Source organism: Homalodisca vitripennis, chromosome 3, assembly GCF_021130785.1.
Source record: "Homalodisca vitripennis isolate AUS2020 chromosome 3, UT_GWSS_2.1, whole genome shotgun sequence".
Taxonomy (NCBI): domain Eukaryota; kingdom Metazoa; phylum Arthropoda; class Insecta; order Hemiptera; family Cicadellidae; genus Homalodisca; species Homalodisca vitripennis.
In genome coordinates, this window is record NC_060209.1 from 117,267,479 (window position 1) to 117,277,545 (window position 10,067).

The 10,067-nt window shown below is 34.3% G+C and overlaps 1 long non-coding RNA gene across 1 annotated transcript; it reads left to right on the forward strand.

Moving 5' to 3' along the window:
• Positions 1 to 3,326, forward strand: LOC124357384. Its single transcript, XR_006921938.1, has 2 exons — positions 1 to 1,364; positions 1,477 to 3,326. It is a non-coding gene; the product is annotated as an uncharacterized LOC124357384 (long non-coding RNA).
• Positions 3,327 to 10,067: the final 6,741 nt, after the last annotated feature.

Below are 10,067 nucleotides of genomic sequence, written 5' to 3' on the forward strand. Positions count from 1 at the left end.
TGGACATCCATAAGGTTGCCCAGATTGAAGTGGCACATCGGTTTTTGCTGTGCCCAGTGGTGGGTTCAACTGGTAGGTATAAACCAGCCAGAAGTGATCCCTGCTGGGTATTGTTTTATTTTGCTCACAATAAACTAGAGAACATTATGATATATTAACTCTTCAATATTTAAATACATTTTTTATCAAACTCATGCAAACTAATTGTAAGAAGTGTGTCTAGGAATGACAAATAAGTAATAAAAAAGAAATTTCAAGATAGTCAAATCACAAAAAATGTTCTAAATTTGTAGAATAACCAAATTCTAAAATGTACCAAATTGTTTCTATTAAAAAAATTATTGTATTAAAAAATTTCTTGTAAATACACTACAAATAATATGTGATAATTATGAATTTGTTAACTAGGAAATGTACTTTTTTTAATTCATAAAACACTAAAACATAAAAGTACTATAGAGGTTTATTATATAGTAAAATTTAGATAACAAAATATGGCCTACAACGAGCGCATTTGAGATAATTGTTACCTGGTTTTTATATAGTGTCAACTTAAGGATGTCCTTAGGGTTGATGAAGTGTTCCGGTGAAAGGCCTTTAGTAGTATGTATGTAAAACTATAAAGTTAAAATGAAATGAAAAAATAAAATTTATAACTATCAAATATATTGCTCAGAAATTTCACACGAAATTTTGATTAACTTAGTATCACCAAATAACACTTTTGAAATTACTAGCAGGAGAAAAGAAAGTCTAATCTGGATCTTCTTGCCCTTTATATGTTTCTTTCACATTCTAAAGACCCTATAATTGGGCTCCAATCTGAAATGTTCTTTTTGCAACCCACAGTTACATCTCGGACACTATTTGAAGCCATCTTGCAGCGCACAATACAGAGCTTCTTTGACTTGTTCGAAATAAGTGTGATGTTGTGCCGAGACACCACAAATTGTGTGAAGTTCGAGAGGTAGTTGTGGTTGGTTCTGTTTCACCAACCAAACACCATATTATTTGACCAGTTAACTTACCCCTTGTTGCATAGCTGCTTACATTGGTGTGTTACACACAGATATCAAACAAGTTTAATATTTTTTTCAATATGTCTTGGTTGGTCTAGTGGAGGGCAGGTGGTAGAGAGACATATTCCTTTTAACTCCTTCCCCACAAATCTCTTGTACTTGTTCAAGATCATGGGAGTTTAGAACATTTTTCTGTGCAGCTTCGAATACCACGGACATTAGGTACACGAATTTCCTACTAAGTTTCTCTTTGAAACCAAGTACAAAGACCTTTTCTCGCCTTGTCTATGGTAAACAAACAGGCTATATGACATCAAACATTGGATCAGTCAGCGTTTATCACAGGTTTTTTGAGTTTTAATTTATAATGCTTTTCAAAAAGATCTTTAGGAATGTACTGCTCAGTACTGTGAATAATTTTACTCGTAGTTTGTGATAGTTTGTGCGTTTATCACAGGTTTTTTGAGTTTTAATTTATAATGCTTTTCAAAAAGATCTTTAGGAATGTACTGCTCAGTACTGTGAATAATTTTACTCGTAGTTTGTGATATGATGGGAAAGAGTAAGTTTTTGACTTGACAATACAGAGCTTCTTTGACTTGTTCGAAATAAGTGTGATGTTGTGCCGAGACACCACACTTACCACTATTGCTCAATGATCTTTGCTGAATAATATTTGTCTTTCAAGCGATGATACTGAGAAACTCGGACAGAAACAGTTTGAAGTACTCATTTGGTTTCTGCTCGTTAGGACAATCTCAAGGATTTCTGACTGTAAACTCCACATTCAGATCCAGCTCGGGAATACCCACATTGAATTGAACACCCACTCTGAGGGGCTGATACCATGTTATAGTCCTCCTCACTAGCCAAGTCTTACATGCCTCATTGATATGCCTGAAGGCTATCTCTTGGAATTCAATGATCTAAGCACCTTGGTTCAGGAGGAAGGCACAGAGATAAATAACTGTCATTATCAATGTTTAGAATAATATTTAACATTACTACATGATGAAAAGATGGCCTCTACTCCACTATTCTATTCCATGTCACTGATGTCCAAGTCAGCTAATATTCTCTCGAGTCATCTGACTTGTCAAAAATATTTGTGACTTGGTAGTAGCTGTTACAGATTTATGATATTATCTTTAATTTGTTATAGTCATAAAATATGATTATGAACATCTAACTGCCTAATGAAAGTAATATTAGATGTAGATTTCACTAGACTATGCCATTATTAACAAATCACTTTACTATAATGTGCAATATATTAGTAGAACCACATGTACCATAACACACTCTTGTCCACTCATTATAACCTAATTAATAAAGATAGATCAGTAAACACAATATGTTTACCTCAAAATAATAACTAATGCACATAAACAACAACAAGTACTGTTAATACAATGTTGAGATATTTATAATGAACAACTCTTCATCACTGTTTTTCAGTGTTTGTCACGTACATCACAATTTACCTAGAGGAATAATTGAAAACATCACATTATTCAGCATTTGATAATGTTAAAAATCCTTTCAGTTGTTAATTCTGTTGGTAGAGGAGACAGGCAATTTCCCTAAGGTGGTTGTATCCCAGAAACTTTCTTTGTTTCTTCTTCAATCTGTGCTAGTTTGCTGCTTTGTATATTTGATCGAAATCAAATTTTCCCCTTGGTGTTGAAATGAATTCCTCATTGGTGAATGAAATGTCTTTTGGTTTTGTTCGCTTCTACTATTTAAGTTCAAATACTTTCCACTAAATTTCTTGAGATGAGAAAAATGATTTGTTATTGCCATTTTGCCTTGGTACTTCTTGAATATGGCGTTATTATATTTTGGTTTGTTATAATCATTTCATCTACATTTTTAAGTTAAGTTAATTTTCTTTCAAACATGTTAAAATATTCTAATTGAAACTATTTAAAGCTTTAAGAATTAAATTTTAAATTATCAATATTTGTCTTAAAAGTTTATTGCCAATTAAAATAAGTGCTCTTATGTGGATAATATTGTTAATGTATTGTAAATATTAATATCATTTGTTGATTAATGTAAATTATAGTTAGAGCTAGTTTAAATATATATGTATTTTTTGTTGTAAGTAGTTGTTTTTCAACAGTATTTTCAATGTTAATGGTTATACAACTCAATGAGCAGAATGGTTTATAAATTATTGCTTTGCTACATACATATTTATTATTATTGTAAATATATTAGAGAACAGATTTTTATCAAAAAATGTTAGTATATGTTAGCTTTGTGAATTATATAAGTTGAATGAATAAATTTGTATAAATATAACTTCTTGTAACTTGGATTTATTTTCCTCCAGTTTATTGAGAAGATTAGGTTGTATTAAAAAAAATAATAATGTTAACTGCTTATAAAAAAAATTTAAAAAATATTGGAGAAAAACCAAAAGTAATAAAATGAAATGAAAGCAATAAAAGCTGCATGGATCATTGATTATGTTTTCTCTAAACAATTATAAATTTTAGATTTATCCATAAATCCAAATTGCTCCCACATGTTTAAAATATATGCCGTAAATTCTGTCCATTCCAAAAATGTGTAATATATGGCAGTACTATTATATATATATATATATATATAATATATTCCATAGAAAGAAAGGCTAATATATACAGTTGGAGCGTTCCAAACTTGGTTCCAATATCTAAGAATACTCTGCTTGCACAAAAACTAATATAGTCTAATCAGCCTGTTTTGAAGCAAATAAATAATGAATTTTAATATGAAATCGGCTATATTGAACATTTACACATGGTATATGTTTGTTATGCAAACATTTGACAATAATTTCTTAAAAGAATAACATTATTACAGATATTTGCTATTTTATGTTACAACATAAAAACTAAATATCAAGATCTGGTACCTGCTCCTTTCTCGGATGTCAAATCCTAAAACATAAGATTAAGCATAGAAAAAGTAAACAATTCAAACTCATGGTGATGAATGCACTTAAATCAAAGTTAACAACAAGAAATGATCTAAAAGTCCTAAATGTGTTCTTGAAAGTTAGTGCCAATTTAGAAGAAGCACTTCAGCAAATAATGAGACAACACAGATTTAACACTGAAAGACATAATGCATCTACCACATGAGGCAAGTTGAGTCACGGTCATGCCTCAACATCATGACAACCTGGCTAGGCAGCACCCTATAAAGCCTACAAAGTACAGAATGGCATAGTTTGAGGGGATGGGATGGATTGACAGTTGTTTACGGCCTATCTCTTTCTTGGTCCTAAGGTTGTTCTGTCTGAGTGTAGAATGAGTGTTCATTCTTATGTGACTGGTCGAAAACAGATGGTTGAGATTCCCTATATGGATGCTGACGGACTGCTAAAAAAAAAACTTTCTCGAGAACTAATTGTCAGAACCGGGGTGCCCCAGGGATCGGTCCTTGGTCCTGTATTTTTTCTCCTCTTTGTAAATGACATAGCCGGGTGTATTTCGGACTCTCACTTGTACTTATTTGCTGATGACACATCCCTCGTAGTCTCCAGTAAGAGTAAACCACAGCTGGAGAATCAAATTTTCATAGACGGGAGCTCATTATTTCAGTGGCTGGAGGAAAACTCTTTATGTATTAATACAGCAAAGACCAAGCTAGTTGATTTTGCAATCAGAAACCAGTTGGATAATGAATGTTTGAATATTATCATAGGGGATACCGAGTTTAGTCCGTCAGCCACTGTTAATTATCTTGGTGTTGTTTTTGACCGTAATCTGAACTTCTCAAACCATATTGAGAAAGTTACAGGTAAGCTAAGTAGCAGTATTTTTTATTGTCTCGACTTGCCTGTTTCAAAAGTGCTGACATCCTCTTGTTGGCTTATCATGGTTGTTTTTACCCTTATTTATCTTATGCAGTACCAATTTGGGGCCATGAAAGCACCAAGACGCAGTATGTTTTCAGGTTGCAGAAGAGAGCTGTTCGGATAGTTTTTCACTTGGCCGGAAATCAGTCATGCAGATCGCTATTTCGAGAGAAAGGCATACTCACTTTTCCATCAATATACATCCTCAACAGCCTGACATTTCTAATCAAGAATTTTGGTTTATTTACTTCTCATATTACACATACTCATAGATACCAACTCCGTCACAACAATAACATAACCCTACCTCGCCATAGCACCACTTTTTTCAGAAATAAAACATATTCCTCCTGCATATCATTGTTTAATTCTCTACCACAGTATCTAAAGAATGTTAAGGAGCCCAACAAATTCAAAAGCCAATTGAAAGAATTTTTAATTCAAAAGGAATATTACAGTGTCCAGGATTACTTACTTGAGAAGAAAGACTAGTTTTAGTATGTTATGTTTTGGTTCTGTATGTAATGTTAAATTTAGTAATTTAGATAATTTTACTTTAATTTGACCTCTGCCTGTGCAATCCTTGTATTTTTTGTGGCAATAAATGATTTGACTTTGACTTTGTAACTTGTTGACGTTTCTTTAAGTTTTACAATTTGGATAGTTTTATAAGTTAATTCTTTTCCTAAGCAAAGTGGCCTTACCTCAACAGAAGGTTAACTATGAGGTTGATCTGCTAATTTTGTATATCCATCCTCACTATATCCAAAATGGACTATGGACTGCCATAGTTAACCTTACCTCAACAGAAGGTTAACTATGAGGTTGATCTGCTAATTTTGTATATCCATCCTCACTACAGTATATCCAAAATGGACTATGGACTGCCAAAAGTGGCCTTACCTAAACAGAAGGTTAACTATGAGGTTGATCTGCTAATTTTGTATATCCATCCTCACTATATCCAAAATGGACTATGGACTGCCAAAAGTGGCCTTACCTAAACAGAAGGTTAACTATGAGGTTGATCTGCTAATTTTGTATATCCATCCTCACTATATCCAAAATGGACTATGGACTGCCAAAAGTGGCCGCTTTCCCACAACATCAAGAATAGTGACCTCAGTGAAAAGTTCAGTTTTTAAGTGGTAAAAGTGACAAGCGAGAAGATCACCTACTAATACCAAATTTAACTAACTACTGTAAATCTCTTGAAATAAAAACTCCAACACTACACACCTCAAGATTGGAATTATCCAAATTAGAAGAGAGGGACACCTCATTTACACAAACTTTAAATCACAGTAATAAACATTTCACCAACACTCAGTAAATCTCTATTTGTACACTCAAGAATAAAAATCAAGAAACCTCTGAATAACTTTATTATTAACTCAAGTATAACATAAACATATTTTATCGATAGCTAGACTGTGATGTTGGACCTACTGCTATGGTATTTGTCTGGGATTCTTGACCTGAGAGTGCTGACTGCACACTCAGCTGTCTGTCATCAGACACTTCCACTCCAAACAGCAAGACTACGGCGTCACAGCAACCTTGCACTGACCAATCCTGCTGTACTACTTATCATATTGGCATGGTTCTTGATTATCCCACCAAAACCTGACTTAGTTATATAATCCCTTTATTTTAAAACACATTTATATAATTTTTGACAAAATTCCACACCAATTTCAATATTTAACAGAGACACCCTGTCAGAGTCTGCCAAGACAGTCTTCATGTTAACTTTTAACATAGACAGCCTGTTAAAGTATGCCCAAAAACAAGCCTAACTATTCTATTTGTTCTGGCAATCAATCTTATCATCCAAACAGAGAAGACAGCCAAATCTCTTAAATCACAGACTACTATTATTATTTACCAATAGGACTGAGCCAATCTTAAGATTAACATTTATCAGTGCCTACAGATCGAAGAACGCAACCAAACTTGTAACAGTGTATAATAATGACAGACTGCCAAAACTGAAGGCAATCTACCCAATCTTGTTACATTTCTTATAAATCTTTATAAAGCTTACCTTTCTTATTTTGATACCAAATTTACCTAGTGAACTAAGCCAAACTCTCAATAAAAAAACTGAAATCTTTTTTCCAATTGACATTTTAAATTTTTGATCATGCTGACCAAGATAAACAATGAAACCTTTAAATACCCTTGTGGCATCTGCAGCATAGGTGTAAAATATTCTGGAACTGATAAAAATCTGAAAAAACTGACCAAGGATGAAATAAATGCCTGGACATGAAAAACTTCTCAGCACCCTGCAATATTGTTCATAGCAGCCCCCTGCAAGAAACAAGTTTTGTGGCCTTAGGGGAAGTAAAAGCACCCTCGTTGAAAACACAGAGCCTAAGAAGACACCAAAATTAAGAGGAAAACAGCACTGCGGCTATCTTAGACCTGAAGCTGAGGCTGAATAATAGAATAGATCAAGAGGAAACGGATCCCAAGACTTCCCTAACATTCGCAGCTGGGCTGGTCACCTTTTCCTAGCAAAAATTGTAAACTTGAAAAAAAGGTTGAAGAGTTAAACATCTGTAATTCAGCCCTAGAAGCCAAACTTGCCGAAATGGGGGCAAGACTTAAAGATCAAGATCGAACAGAGATGGAGATAAGTATGTGCACAAGATTGAAGCCATACAAGAAAAATTGCAAGAAACTTTAGCTCAGGCTGAGAAGGAAAGAAAACATGCACAAGAACTACAATATCTTTACAAAGAGTATGACATAAGACAGCCCTCCTATTTGAAGAACAAGTAAAGAAAATCTCAGAATCGGAAGACATAATCTTTAACCACTATAAAACAAAATCAAATTTTCCAGAACAACAATCATATTCTAAAATGCCACAAAAACATAGAAACACAAACCTTATGTACACCCACAGTTTTACTACCAACGACATCATTAAGCTTCTCACTAAAGTCGCAAGAGCTAATTCTATAAGTAAAAAGACTGGACAGTATGGAACACACAGTCATGTAACTTAAAGGCCAATTGAGAGAGAAAAAAGTCCCTAGACGACTCTCTTAGTCCAGTCATTAGACCTAGAAACCTAAAGTTGACCACATCTCGAAGCAAAAAAGAAATAGTTTTATTTAAAACCATTTCAGCTTCTCACTGCAAGTTGCTAAATCCAGGCAAGCTCCCACAACTATTAAAGAACTATTCTCAAAAGCCAAAGTCAATACATGGAACCAACAACACTTGGAAACAAAACAGACATATTATGTAACTTCCAACCACAAAAATCAAATTCTGGTAGAATCGCAGGTCCATCAACCTGACACTTATTCTCCACATAAGCTATTTAATAAACCATCTTCACTTGATCTAAAAAAACAGAATGGGGTCAATGAAGCCACCAATCACAGCAGTGAAGCAAAAATCAGTGGGATTTCATTAGAACAATCCAATTAGCACAGACTTTTTTAGATCAATCAATCGGGAAGTCAACCAAAATGAAACATTACAAAACAAAGGTCTTCAAAAATTTCCTAAATTACTAAAATACTGCAGACAGCATACAATCCTGCACCAAAGAGACTTAATGATTTACTGGAAACAAACAAACCCAGCTTAGTTTTATTGATGAAACACGGTCTTCGAAGTGATGAGCTGACTAGTATCAGAATTAAACAACTATACTCTTGCAGGAGGTTTCTCAAGAGAAGTTAACAAAAACAAAAGCGGTGTGACCATTTACGTGAATGACAGCCTTGAAAATAAAGTTGAAAATATAGTAGTTACAGATAACATAACAGTTACATAACATCACATGTAGACAATCTTTGTGGATAATTAAATACCAGCCTCTATGCACTCAAAAGAATGAAAAACTCCTGTGACCTTGAAACAGCAAAAGTAGCAGACTACTCGCTATTTAAGTCACATACTCTGTATGGACTTATAGTGTGGGGAAACTCCTCTGCCAGGAATTCAAGCTGAGTCTTGGTACTACAGAAGAAAGCAGTGAGAACTTTAATAAGCCTAAACCAATATGAATCTCGTCGAAGTGCGTTCCAAGAACTTCAAATACTGACTGTCACACCACTTTACATTCTTCAATTGGTCAAACATGCAGTACAGGAATCACCAGAGACTAGGAGATGCTCACCAATACAACACTAGGAATGACACAAACTTTGCCATGCCAATTCACCACACGTCCCTCTACAAGAAGAAACCGTGCTACACAGGGGCTGTTCAACCTCCTACCTGAACAGTTAAAAAGAATCCGTAAAGACAAAACCTTCAACAAGCATATTATGGAGTGGGTTGCTGGAGCACACCTTCTACACCTTGGAAGAATTTGTCAACTGGAGGAACAACCAGAGTAATCTCTCTTGGTTTTAACTTGACATACATGTTAATCTTGACAAATTATACCTGAACTTATTTTAACCAAACTTTTTGTTTCATGTAAAACTGTTGACGCAATTACTGTTCTCAAAGAATATGTAAATAAAGAAGTTTGTCTATTGTCTCAATTGTTTGTTTTTTTTTCTTATTTCCTTATTTTGTGTTAGCTTTATGCCACTTCTTGTAATGATTTTCAATTCAGCAACGTCAATCAATTTTAGATTTTTCCACAACTTTCATCATGGTATCACCATGTGTTTGAATTGATTACTTTTTGCATGATTACGTTGTTTTAGGATTTCACATCTGAAGAAGAGAGCAGATACATATTGAACAACAGAGAGTCATGTCGAAGTGCCTTCAGGGAGCTCAACTTGCTAACTCTACCCAGCTTGTATATTTTAGAGACTTCATTTTACTGTCGATTTCAGTGTATATTGATGCAGGGCAGTGATATACACAAATACGAGACAAGAGCTCGGGGGCGCTTTCGAGCCCGACAGCATAGAACAGCAGCATTTGAACGCCTCCCTTCTCAAGCTGGGATCAAATTCATTAACAATCTCCCTGAAACACTAAATTTAGAAACAAATCCAAAAAAATTTAAAACCCAATTAAAACACTACCTGGTGTCTTGTGCTTTTTATTTAGTTGGCGAGTTTATGGAGCACACTTGGGATTGATATTCGCGGCGGTGTTTCAATCCTGGGGGTTGATCCCACGAATTATGAATTTTGTGTTTTAGTATGTGTATGAATGTGTGCCTGCGTGCAACTGTATGGAAAGTCGAGTGAATGGATTTA